Here is a 12,814-nt window from a genome sequence, read left to right on the forward strand (position 1 = left end):
AGTATGGTGTGTATATAAACATATATTTCATCTGAGGAAGTGGGTTTTGCCCACGAAAGCTCATGATTGTGTATATTTTGGTTCATCTCGAAGGTGCTTCAGGACCACTCACTGTTTTTAAAGTTACAGACTAACACTCCCCCCCTTGTCCGAGATATATTTCTGTGTTATTGGCAATGCTGAATTAGATTATGAAAGTTGAAATGAAACTTTTCGACGCTGTCATCCTTTGCATTTCTGTAGCCCCAGGATCTCCTGGGAGGGGGCCAGTAGTGTTATCCCCATTTTGCTTATGGATAAATTAGGAGCTAGGGAAGAGAATCAGTTTGCCCCAGGTAACCCAGGGGTTCTGATGCTGCCTGTTCAGTCCCAGCCTACCCCGCTGGCTGATGCTGTGTCACTGTTTCCTTGTACTCTCCAGCCAGCCCCCATGTAGCCAGCTGTTGTCTTTTGTCTGAGACACCCCTTGCTGGTCCCTTGGCACAGGGGCTTTGTGACGGCGCGTTGGGTGTGCCCCGTCTCCTGCACCCCGAAATGGCACAAACAGACTGCACCAGCCGGTGGAATAGAGGAAGTTTATTGCCTCTCCAAGATACAGTACAGCACAGATGTATTCTAGTCACAGAGCTGGGCTAGGATGCCTCAGGCCCCCTTGAGATGGGGGGAGACTGGGCCCCTAAACTCCAGCCCCTTTCCCTAGGCTGTCTCCTCCATGCTCCCAGCCAGCAACTAACTAACCCTCTTCCAGCCCTGCCCCCCAGCCAGGGCAGCATCCACCTTCCTTTGTTCCTCTCCATGGGGGGTGTCTGGCCATACTGGTTTGCACAGTGACTCATCCTGTTTTGCTGGGTCGTGGTACCCACGGCAGCCAGTGGGGGTTACCCCAGAGCCAGCAGCATAGAAACCAGCCAGGTACCCCCACTACGTCACAGGCTTTCTCTTTGCTTGGTGTCTGTACAGCACCTAACACATTGGGCTCCTTCTCCAGGGCTGTGTCTAGACTGGCCAGTTTTTCCGGAAAATCAGCCACTTTTGCGGAAAAACTTGCCAGCTGTCTACACTGGCCGCTTGAATTTCCGCAAAAGCACTGACTTCCTACTGTAAGAAATCAGTGCTTTTTGCGGAAATACTATGCTGCTCCCGTTCGGGCAAAAGTCCCTTTTGCGCAAAACTTTTGTGCAAAAGGGCCAGTGTAGACAGCTCAGATTTGTTTTGCGCAAAAAAGCCCCGATTGCGAAAATGGCAATCGGGGCTTTTTTGTGAAAAAGCGCGTCTAGATTGGCCACGGACGAAGCAAAAAGTGCTTTTGTGGAATAGCGTCCGTGCCAATCTAGACGCTCTCTTCCGAAAATGCTTTTAACGGAAAACTTTTCCGTTAAAAGCATTTCTGGAAAATCATGCCAGTCTAGACGTAGCCAGTGGGACCCTTAGGCGCTACCGTAATACACCTTGGCTATGTCTACACTACGAACTGTTTGCGGAAGAGGCAATGCACGGTCTCTTCATTTGCATGGCCTCTTCCGATCCTTTTTGCACAAGACGTTTTAAGACATTTCCGTTTTGCGCAAAAAAACCCTTTTTGTGCAAGATCCCCAAGGAGGAGCCCCAAAGAGGTTGTTGCGCAACACGGACACATCCGCACTGCTTGATTTTGCGCAAAAACCTCTTGCGCAAAAAGGATCAGAAGAGATCATGCAAATGAAGCGCGCAACGTTGCTAACGAGCACTTCATTTGCATTGCCTTTTCCGCAAAAAGTTCGTAGTGTAGACATAGCCCTAATAAATAGCACTGACAATAATGTTCAGCATGTGTTTTAGTTTTGGATTTTCATTCGGAACCATTTTCCCTCCATGGCGTCAGAATTTCCTGAAGAGCAGGAAGTCCAGGCCCAGACTCTCTCTCCTGAACGTGCTGCCCTGAACCAGGCACCCCTTGAGAGCAGGCCAACCTGGCTCCTAGCTACGTCGCCCTTCACACTGCTCAGGAGGCAGCGTAAAGGCCATGCAACACGTGGGAACTTATACCTCTGATTTGTCCCTCAGGGTACGTCTAAACTACATGGCTCCGTCGACGGAGTTATGAAGGTCAGACAATTGATAAGGGAAGCTAAAGGCATCAATGAAAACACAACTGGTGGTAGGATTAATGACACCAAGAAGGATTTTTTAATATATATTCGGAACAAAAGGAATCCTGGCAATGGCATACGTCCTTTAGTACATGAGGATCGCACGTGGAGCTGACCACATTATACTTAAGTTTGCCTAACACATCCTATTATAAGAGCCTGTTTCAGTTGTTTATAACTTTGCTAAAGGTTAATTGTTTGAGCTGACATTTTCCATGCTGGGTGTCTGCCTAAGACTGGTTTTAATTTTTTTCTGACAAAACGGTTCAGCCATCTCCAAGAACAACGGTTGGAGAAGCTGCCTAGTTTTGCTCTGTTCACAAATTCTTACAACTTTGCTTGTGAGTGGCTCTAGAGTAGGGGTGTAAGTGACTAGTGAAGTAGGAACTTGACTAGTCGCTTTCCCCTCCTCCTACTGCTTCTCTTGGAGAGCGGCAGCAAGTGGGGGAAGCAGGAGCCAGAGCTGGGGGGAGAAGGCTTAAAAGCCAGTTCCCCCCCAGCACTGTCTTGGGGAGGGGGCAGGGGAGGCTGAAAGCAGCGGAAAATGGTGTGAGCGGAGATTGAAACAAGCTCGTTTGTGCCGGTCCGACTGCTGCACCTCTCCCTTTGAAACATACAAGAACCGCCTGGGGCACAGAGGGGAACCTGTGCAAGTGGGGACAGCTTCAGGGCATGGTTCCCGCTGCCTCTCTCCCTTTGAAATGTGCAGGAGCCACTGCAAAAAAACAAGGGAGGGATGTCAGACAGGTGCTGAGCGGGAGGGGTGGGGCAGGGATGACTGGAGCAATGCTGAGTGGTGGGGAGTGGACAGGGGGCTGGGTACAGCCAGAGCCTGTAAGCAGCATGTGGCTGGACAGGGCACCGTGACATTTGGGGCAGTTTGGTGCCCTATGTTTCATGGTGCCCTACGCGGCCCTGCCAGCCTCTCCTAGCCAGGACTGCCGCTGGAGGCTTTTTAAAAATCAGGGTCACCCTAGTGATTGAAGTGATGGGCTGCATCCCGCAGCCTTGTGCCTGCAGCATTCGGCTGCCCTGCTTCTCCCTGCGCCGTGCTCCGTCGTTACCCTGCAGTGGGAGGAGCTGAGGTTACTGTGATGAGACGCCGCGTGGGGCTGCCTTGACATGCATAAGGGCGCAGTGCGGTGCTGGTTGCCAGGTTTTCGCTCCCCAGTATCTCCGGCAGCAGTGGAGGGATCATTCATCACCAGGGATCTAGGAGGGCTTTGTGGTTACGGCGCAGCGCTGCGAGTCAGGAGCTCAGTTCCAGGCTCCGCCACTTAATTCTCACTGTGTGGTCCCGGGTGAGTCACTTCCCTCCTCGCTGCCTCAGTTTCCGCACCTCACTCCTCAGCTCCCTTAGTAATCCTCATGTAAGAACATCAGAGCGGCCAGACTGGGTCAGACCAACTGTCCATCCAGCCCCGTGTCCTGTCTGCCCACAGTGGCCAATGCCAGATGCCCCAGAGGGAGGGAACACAACAGGGAATCCTCACCTGATCCCTCCCTTGCCACCGAGATCCAGATACAGACGGGCTAGGGACACCATTCCCACCCATCCTGGCTAATAGCCATCGATGCACCCAGCCTCCTCACCTCTCTGTAAACAGAGAATCACGATACTCCATGGTGTGCTGCCCTGAGCTGTAACGTGTTAGTATGTCACGCGGGGCTCTTCGGATGCAATCAGTGACGTCAGTCCGGGGGCTCACAGAGAGTCAGCTTCATCTGATTTTGGAGTAGCAACCAATCCAGGGACTCCCTTCCAGAGCTGGCTCCCTGACAGCTGTCCGCCAGGCAGTTGGACCGCGTTCCTGGCACCCTGTGCTTCCTTCGCTCCCCATCCCTGCCCTGCCTCAGGCTATCACGCTGCATTCGCCACTGGCAGCGAACAGCCGGGAACATGTATGATCCCTGCACAGACACTGGCTGGCTCAGCTTTCCAAGAAAGACAGCTCTGACCCCCCGGGAAAGAGGTCTGCGGAAACTCAAGCCAGAAGTTTCTTTTCTTTTCTTTTCTTTTCTTTTCTTTTCTTTTCTTTTCTTTTCTTGGATTAAAGTTGCTAATAGATGCCCCTTACTGCAGCCTGGAGCTGGGAGCCACGCGAGACAAGGGCAGTCGGCACAGAAGCCATAGGATTTGGATTTTGAAAGCTGGCCGGGGAATACGAACCTGTTGAGCTCTGTTTCCCGGCAAAGGCTTTCGTCACGGCGCTTTGAATCCCCGAGGGGCGCGCTCGGTGCCCGCAGCCTGCAGGTGTCCCCACGGCTGTTAGCCCCGCACCCTCTCTCAGTTCAGGACACCTGTTCCCACTGGGTCGCCTCCTGGCAGAGCAGGGCCTGTTATCAGGGGGTTCTGCTTTGGGCCAGCGCCTGGAGTATCGCCGGGGACATAGTCAGGGCCGGGAAAGGGTGCAGTGTTCCAGACAGACCAGGGGCAGCATGTGCCGATGGAGATCAAGTCACTCTTTATGCTTCTCTTCGTTAGGCCAGCAGCTTGAGTGCCAGGAATCCTAAGGCCCGAAGGAGCCCGCAGATCATAGCAAAAGGAGCCAGGGAAAGGCAGTGGGTGACCCTACAGCCACCAACTGGCCCACAGGCCTGCTCCCCCCACTGGTGTCTGAGGGGACTGCAACACTCTGGGGTCTCAGCAGGGGAACGTGGAGACGCTTCCTCCTCTGAGGTGTCTGTGGAGCATCTCGCCCCATCTCTCTTGGCTAGTGGGGTAGATGAGGCTGTTGAGAGTCCTTTCTAGCCTCAGAAGCACTCGGGTCTTCTCGCCCCTCAAGAGCTGGCCACTCTCTTGGGGCTGCAGCTGCCCCCAGTGGCCAATCTCAGTATCGTGTCCCTCCTCTCTCTGCCCCTCCCTTTCCATGTTGCGGAAAACAGTCCCATTCCCAGCACTTCCCCTTTTCCAGGCACAACCAAACCTTGTTTTATGTTAGGAGAAGAGGAAGCTGCATCCTAAATTTGGTGGTCCTAGCTCTTAGGGTACATCTACACTAGCCCCCTAGATCGATCTAGGGAGGCTAATGAGGGCAACCGGAATTGCAAATCAAGCCCGGGATTTAAATATCCCACGCTTGATTTGCACGTTCCCGGCCGGTCGCCATTTTAGAAATTGACTAGCCCGGAGTAACTGCACACGTCTACACGCGGCAGTGAAACAGGATTCCAATTTAAAGCCCTAACTCGAATTAGCTGGTATTCCTCCTGCATTGTAAAAGATAGATAGATAGATAGATTAGATAGATAGCTGTGATTTTACAATAAGTAGTCCTGTGGCACTTTGGAGACTAGTAAATATATTATATTATGAGCTTTCATGGGCATGATTTTACATTTACAGGCAGTCCCCGGGTTACGTACAAGATAGGGACTGTAGGTTTGTTCTTAAGTTGAATTTGTATGTAAGTCAGAACTGGTACATATTGTAGGGGAAACTCTAGCCAAACATTTCTCCAGAGCTCAGTTTTATTCTCCCACACCTCACTTCCCTCAGTCCTTTATTCTCAAGCTGAGGTGTCTGCTGAGAAAAGCCGCTCCGCGTCTCCCTGGTCTGCTGGGGGGAAGCAGCTAGTGCGGGGTTGCTTCACCCCATTTGTAAGTAGGGATCCGATGTAAGTCGGATCCATGTAACCCGGGGACTGCCTGTACTTCCAGTTTTTTGCCGAGAATGGTAAATAGGATCAGGCCCGGCACTGATCCGTTTGGAACCCCACTAGAAAATACTCCCCTGCAATCAACATCTCCTCTTGACAACTACTGTCTGAAATCTCTCACTTAGCTAGTTCATAACTAATGTCAGGTGGGCTTCATTGATCTTGTGTGGGGCTCATTTTGTAATCAGAATGCTGTGTGGTACTAAATCAGATGCCTTATAAAAAAATCTCAGTATGCCAGTTACCATAAACCCGTGTTGACTGGCATTGATTCTATTCCTGGTTTTTACGGTGTTATCAGATGAACCCTGTATCAGCTTTTCCATTTTATTCTCCAGGACTGAGGTCAGGCTAACCGGCCTATAGTCACTCAGGTTGTTCTGCTTGGCCTTACTGAATATTGGCACAGCATTAGCATTGTTCCAGTCTTCTGCAATTTTCCTGCTATTCACAGAATTAATAAAAAGTAGTACCATTGGGCATGAGATCTCCCCAGCCAACATTTTTAGGACCCCTAAGGGCAAGTTTTCCAGGCCTGCTGATTTAAAAAATGTTTATCCCTAGCAGATGTTGTTCGGCATCGTTTTCGGTTATGAATGTACTGGAAAGTACTTCATATGATATAAGCACATTATCCTGCTTTCCAAATACAAAATGGATATTCTTATTGAACGCTTTTCCTTTTCTGCATTATTAGTAACAATTTTACCAACTAATAAGGTGTCGATGCCATTGCTAAGGTTTCTTTTGTGCCTATTATAATTTAAAGAATCCTTATTGTGTTACTCGCCCTGCTAGCCATAGAGTTTCCCCCAATGCCTATAGCTTCCCTTATCATTTTGCTGTACTTTATAACTTCTAATTTGTAATGATTGCTATTTATTTCCACTTTCCCCCATTTGTTATGGTTTTTTTTATTTCTAAACACTGCCTTCACTTTGACACTGAACCAGGACGGTATGCAAGGTAGACTTCTGTTGGGCTGGAGCCTGGGTTCTGGGATCGTTCTGCCTTGCAGGATCTCAGAGTTTGTGTTGCATCCCAAATATCTATGCTGCAATTTTATATCCGGGTCTGCCAGAGTCAGATGACCCTGGCCAGCTATGGCTGTTCTGTGAATGTTTTATGGTAGTGTGTATGTACACTTTTGTGTATGTTTGTTGTGCTTCTCACACACCTGCACATGCAGCTCTCTCAAATAACACACACGTCCATGCATTGGTGTTCAGCCCTTACTCAAATCCCTTCACATACATATTTCAGATTTCAAACCGGCCTTGCATGTGGTTTGTGCTTTGGGTGGTGACTCATCCACGTAGAATCCTAGAATCCTAGAATTGGAAGGGACCTCGAGAGGTCATCAAGTCCAGCCCCCTGCCCTCATAGCAGAACCAAGCACCATCTAGATCAGCCGTGGCCAACCTGTGGCTCATGAGTCACATGTGGCTCTTCCCCCCCCCAAAAGTGCGGCTTGCGAAGCCACTCCTGCACCCCTCCCCAATGGCCCCCGGTTCCCCCTCCCCCCTGTCCTGGCCCCCGACTCCTCTGTGCTCACCAGGTAGGCGATTCAAAATGGCACCCAAAATGGCGGCCATCGCTGGGAGCCCGATATGGCCAAAAAGCCTAAGCTTGCTTGCCCCTTAAAGGGGGTCTTTCCTTTTTTTTTCTTGAGAAGTCTGGAGTGGTTCTTTGCATTTTTTCCGCCACTGTTTCGGCTCTTTGTTATCTAGGTTGGCCACCCCTAATCTAGATCATCCCTGATCGATGTCTATCTAACCTGACCCTAAATATCTCCAGTGATGGAGATTCCACACCCTCCCTAGGCTATTTATTCCAGGGCTTATCCACCCTGACAGAAAGTTTTTCCTAATGTCCAACCTAAACCCCCCTCGCTGCAATTTAAGCCCATTGCTTCTTGTCCTATCATCAGAGGCCAAGGAGAACAATTTTTCTCCTTCCTCCTTGTAACACCCTTGTAGGCACTTGAAAACTGCTCTCATGTCTCCTCTCAGTCTTCTCTTTTCTATTCAAGCCCAGTTCTTTCAGTCTTCCCTCATAGCTCATGTTTTCTAGACCTTTCATCATTCTTGTTGCTCTTCTCCAGACCTTCTCCAATTTCTCCACATCTTTCCTTCAATGTGGTTCCCAAAACTGGACACAATACTCCAGTTGGGGCCTCATCAGCGCAGAGTAGAGCGGAAGAATGACTTCTGTCACCCACCCCTTCCCTTTTACAATACTGCAGCAGCGCCCAGGTGATAAAAGGCCCTGAGATAGATGGAGAATTCCTCCAGCAGGGGATGAGCTCCCTAAATATGCCCTTGGAATAATCCATTATTGGAAGCATGCAAAGATGGCCTTCCACATACCCGCCGTCCGGGCCATACGGTCTGTGCTGTGATAGTCTCCACGCAGCAGGGCAAAAAGGCCTTCATGTGCATGGAATCTGGCCATTAGCACTGGTCAGGAATTTTCCCACTCACTATTTGAGGCTGTTGTTGAGAAATGCCACTTTGTCAAAAACAGAACCCTTTTGTGGCACAGGGTCTGGAATTAGCCTGCTGTCTCATTGTAACACTCTGGAAACAAAAAAGCGTCTTTCGAAATTTCACATCTAGTAAAACCCAAACCCTTTCAGATGTTAAAGTGTGAAATTGACATGTTGTAAAACAAAGGTCAGATTTTTGATTCACGGAAACTGGTGCGACTTTCTGTCCCAATTTTGACTCCTCCCTGCCACCATTTTGGGGTGGGAAAATTTTTCAACAGTTCTCATGGGACGGGACCATTTCCCACCTGCCTCTGAGGCCCTACGTTTCCAAAAAGGGTCTGGTCAAATGGAGTGCCAATGGAGACACCCTTATGGTCCACTGGTACCGGGGGTTGGAAGGAGCTAATCTTGTCCAAGCAACTGGGCAGCTTATAAAATGAGGGAATGGAGGAAACACATTTGGGGTGTGTCTAAACTACATGGCTCCGCCAATGGAGCCATGTAGATTAGGCTGATCGGCAGAGGGAAATGAAGCCGCGATTTAAATAATCGCGGCTTCATTTAAATTTAAATGGCTGCCGCGCTGAGCTGACAAACAGCTGATCAGCTGTTTGTCGGCTCAGCGCGCGAGTCTGGACGCTCCCGCGTCGACCTGAAAGCCCTTTATCGACCTCCCCGTTATGCCTCGTAGGATGAGGTTTACCGGGGAGGTCGATAAAGGGCTTTCATGTCGACAGAGGAGCGTCCAGACTGCCCCGATCTGCCGACAAACAGCTGATCAGCAGAGCGGGGCAGCCATTTAAATTTAAATGAAGCTGCAATTATTTAAATTGTGGCTTCATTTCCCTCTGCCAATCAGCCTAATCTACATGGCTCCATCGACGGAGCCGTGTAGTTTAGACATACCCTTAATGTCCTGTATTGCGCTGTTGGGGGAAAGTGTAAATCTGAAGCCAAGTCTACGCTACAAAGTTAGGTTAACACAAGGCAGCGCACAACAACCTAACTATGGACGTGTCTACACCCTTTGCTCTTCCCCTCGGTGGGCTTGCCCAGCAGTCTCCACAGGGGAGAAGGTGTGGATTTTTCACACCTCTAAGCAATGTAACTGGCTCGTGGCCTTAATAGTCTTCTCTCCATCCCTGAGAAGCTGTGGTCTGTGTGTAAGTGCATATTTGCATAGAGCTGAGCACTGGAACCATATGGCTGTGTCTAGACTGGCAAGTTTTTCCGCAAAAGCAGGTTCTTTTGCAGAAAAACTTGCCAGCTGTCTACACTGGCCGCTTGAATTTCCAGAAAAGCACTGACGAACTCATGTAAGATCGTCAGTGCTTTTCCGGAAATACTATGTTGCTCCCGTTCGGGTAAAAGTCTTTTTCCGAAAGACTTTTGCGCAAAAGGGCCAGTGTAGACAGCACAGTAGTGTTTTCCTCAAAAAAGCCACGATAGCAAAAATGGCGATCGGGGCTTTTTTGCGGAAAACCGCGTCTAGATTGGCTACGGACGCTTTTCCACAAAAAGTGCTTTTGCGGAAAAGCATCCTGCCAATCTAGACGTGCTTTTCCGAAAATGCTTTTAACGGAAAAGTGTAGACGTAGCCTATGTGAATTTAGGTCAAATGTGGCGAATATGGGGAAAAAACCCCGACCCATGATAAAAAATCCCGTTTTGGAATATTCAAAATGTTTTGTTTCGGGACTTTTTTTTTGTTTCCAAATTTAGCTAATCAAAAAAAAGTGAAAAGCTTGGAAAATGACACCCAACGAAATGAAAAGCACCCAAATGCGAGTTGTGCCGATTGAAAAGGTGTAGAATGGACGTGGCCGAAGGGAAGTTTCATTTGACTTGAAATGAAACGGCGGGGGAGGTTGCGTTTTGGTGAGCGACCCACAAACGATTCAGTTCTGGTTCGACCCAAACCGAACTCTTCTCGCCTTTCTCGGTGTGAGGACTGAACTGCTGATCCAGGCCTAGGCCCTGGCGTGAGGCGCATTGGAAACACGCCAGCCAGCCAGCTGAGGACGGCGTTCTGGGCAGCGGTTCCTCGGCATCCCAGCCGAGCAGGGTTTCGACGGAGGCGAATGAGGCGGCTTTGTGCAGCGCCCTGCCCCATTTCACTCTCTGGGGAACCCCCCGCAGGGCCAGGGGCGCAGAGTGGAAAGGTCCTTGTTTGGCCAGGACAGCCCAACGAGGACCTACAGCCGGTTTCAGAGCAGCCTTGCGCCTGTTCCTCTCTTGTGTACGTTCCTATCTACCTGGGAACAGCCGCTGGCCAGGAATCGCCTCTCACTTGGTCTGGGGCACGGGGTCCCCTAAGCAGGGACCAGCATGGCCTCTTTGGTTTGGTTAAGGCAGTGGGTGCCTGAGGGTGGGGCCGCTCATGGGCTACGTGCCTGGAGGCGGGGCCAAGCATGCGTCGCGCACCGGGGCTGGCACCAGCATGTGCCGCGACCCCAGGGCAGGGACCATCCATGCGCCCGGGGCTGGCACCTGCTACACTTCCAGGGGCAGGGCCAGTCTAGATTGCTCCGCGGACGCACATAAATGGTCTGGCGAGTGCCATGGCGCCCGCGGGCACCACATTGGGGACCACTGGTTTAAGGTACCGGGGGAGAGGGCTGCAGCACTGGAAGCCCCCCGACAAGGAAGGCGCTTTGCCGTTTCATCTCCCAGGCATCCCCGCCCTACGTGGGAATCGGCCATCAAAGGGAGCCGTTTCGCCGCCTCGCACGCCCCTGGTGACAAAGGGCCCGGCTTGCCAGGCAGCTTACATACCGCACGGCGGCAGGTTCCAGCTTGCTCCCCCACATTAAAGAGACGACCCCGTGCTAGATATGCCGTCGGAGGGCTAATTACGGGAGCAATTTTCCCTGGATTCCAGCGCGGGGGAGGGAGGCCTGAGTACAAGTGCACCCGCACAAGTGTGCCTAGCCAGCGGGGAGTGGGCAACCTCGGACAGTGGTAGGTGAGTCAGGCCTGACAAGGCCTTTCTCAGGTCCTCCCGATGCCCCCCCACCCCCGCCATCTGGGTGTGCTGCCGGCTCTTGTGCATCTGGTGGGATTTTGCGTCAAAACCTCAGCTCCTGGGGCCCTGGGAATAAGTGGGGGATGCCGGGTGTCCTTAAAACCACAAGGAATGTCTGGATCTCGGGGATATGGGAGCTCGGCAAGGTGACTGCACTGCGTGTTGATAACAATGTCCTGAATTTAAACCCAAGCTCATGGTTTTTGAATGTGCTGGGTTGGCCAATGGGCTGGTAGCAGGCCCCGGAAGGTGACGCCCAGGAGGAGACAGGTTTATGGCCAAGGCGGGGGATGCAGGGTCGGGAGATCCCATTCAGTTCCTGGCTCTGCCACGGAGCCCCCCTCTGATCTTGGGACGGTCACGTGACCTCACTCAGTGCCTCAGTTTACCCTCTGTAAATGGGAGTGTGGCCATTAGAACCGCTGGGAGCACAGCACAGAGGCGCGGGGGAAGGTAGTGGGGAAACGGTAGACTTTCCAAGGGCCAAAATGCAGGGGAATGGAGTCATGGAGTTCCAGGCCAGAAGGCACCACCAGCTCTGACCTCCTGCATAGGCCACCGACCCCGCCCTGCCACCCCATGCCATGCCCCACAACCAGAACTAGCCTAGAATGCTACCGAAGGGTAAACTGTTCTGACCCCGGCCATTTCTTGAGGTGGTGAGTTCCACAGGCCAATATGCACCATGTGAGAAAAGGGTTTCTTTGTCTTGGCTTTGAATTTGCCACCTTTTGACTTGATTTCCTGCCCCCTTGTTCCTGTGTTGTGAGCGAACACTGAGAGCCCCCTTTTGCAGAGCACATGCCGCTTTACCACCCCCCGTTCATTCGCCAGCCTGCGCAGGTGGCCATCTCAGACAGTACGGTCTCCACGAGAGAGTTTCCCTTATCTCCTCCTCACCTCCCCTGTTCATTCCATCACCTCTCTCTGATTCTGAACCTCCTCTGCCTCTAAGAACATCAGAACAGACCTACTGGAACAAATCAATGGGTCCACTTAGCCCAGTATCCTGTTTCCCACTGTGGCTGGTGCCACATACTTCAGTGGAAATTAATGGGATTCAGACTCTGGTCATCCAGTCTCAGCGTTTGGCAGCCAGAAATTTTGGGACGCCCAGAACATGGGCTGCATCCCTGCCTGTTTTGGCTAATAGCTGTTGATGGGCCTATCCCCCATGGACTTGCCTAATTCTTTTTTGGAACCCAGTTATACTTTTGGCCTTCGCTATATCCCCTGGCAAGGAGTTCCACAGGTTGATGGTGCCTTATGAGAAATCCTTTCTTAGGTTTGTTTTAAATCTGCTGCCTGTTAGTGTCCCTAGGGTAAATAACACTTTTCCTCCACCCCAGCCTTGATTTTATAGACCTCATGCATCTCTCCTCTTCTCTTTTCCAAGCTGCAAAGTCCCAATGTTTTGAATCTTGTCTCAGATGGGAGCTGCCCCATGCCCCTCATTATTTTTGTTGCCTTTCTCTGCTCCTTTTCCAATTCTATTAGATCTTATTCCCGT

The 12,814-nt window shown here is 51.1% G+C and overlaps 1 protein-coding gene across 3 annotated transcripts in view; it reads left to right on the plus strand.

The window, feature by feature from the left end:
- The window catches only part of LGR6 (leucine rich repeat containing G protein-coupled receptor 6), a 168,106-nt gene that overhangs the window by 48,847 nt on the left and 106,445 nt on the right, over nucleotides 1-12,814 (plus strand). The gene's annotated exons all lie outside the window — the stretch shown is intronic.

The sequence above is a fragment of the Pelodiscus sinensis genome, chromosome 27, assembly GCF_052426305.1.
Source record: "Pelodiscus sinensis isolate ZL-2025 chromosome 27, ASM5242630v1, whole genome shotgun sequence".
Classification (NCBI taxonomy): domain Eukaryota; kingdom Metazoa; phylum Chordata; order Testudines; family Trionychidae; genus Pelodiscus; species Pelodiscus sinensis.